The sequence below is a fragment of the Triticum dicoccoides genome, chromosome 1A (genome assembly GCF_002162155.2).
Source record: "Triticum dicoccoides isolate Atlit2015 ecotype Zavitan chromosome 1A, WEW_v2.0, whole genome shotgun sequence".
NCBI lineage: Eukaryota > Viridiplantae > Streptophyta > Magnoliopsida > Poales > Poaceae > Triticum > Triticum dicoccoides.
Window position 1 is genome coordinate 524,318,479 of NC_041380.1, and position 683 is coordinate 524,319,161.

Below are 683 nucleotides of genomic sequence, written 5' to 3' on the forward strand. Positions count from 1 at the left end.
CGGGTGTTTGAGGCAAGTAATTCTGCACGAAATTCAATATTTAAACCCGAATATTAATATAGAGATCCTACACCTACGAAAGTCTAGGTAAACCCACCATAACAATCATACAGACATTCTAGAACACGACAAAGATAGTTGCCGAGGCAAGATCCTAAACATGCCCATTACCGGGTTGCATCTTATTGCTTGGTCATCTTGTCATATGCATCGACCGTCGCCTAAGAAAACCATACATTATAGGAAATGGCTTATAGGTGAACACAAATTTGTGACGGGCGAGACGTGTGCCCGCCACTGGTAGACCGTTTCAGAGCTGGCCGCGTAATGCAACCTAATTGTGGTGAGCAGTAACAAAGGCCCGCCACTGCTTATTTGTACATCAGTGGCGAGTGTGACTGTTGCTTGCCACAGCTAAATTATGGTAAGCACTCTTACCAGGCACGAAGGAAGTACATATTATACACTTGTAGTAGTGGCCGGTCCAGTCGGCCGCCCGCCAGTGTTGTCCACTTACGTGTAGCGGGCGCCCTGCCGTGCCCGTCACACGTAGACCCACGACACTGGCTGCAGTTTACTTTTTCCCCACCTGAAAAGCGGTTTCAAAATTTGGCATTTCCCCCGCCCCCTCCCCCCGCGCCTTTCCCCCCAAATCTCGCCCGACTTGTCGTCGCGCCCCTCGT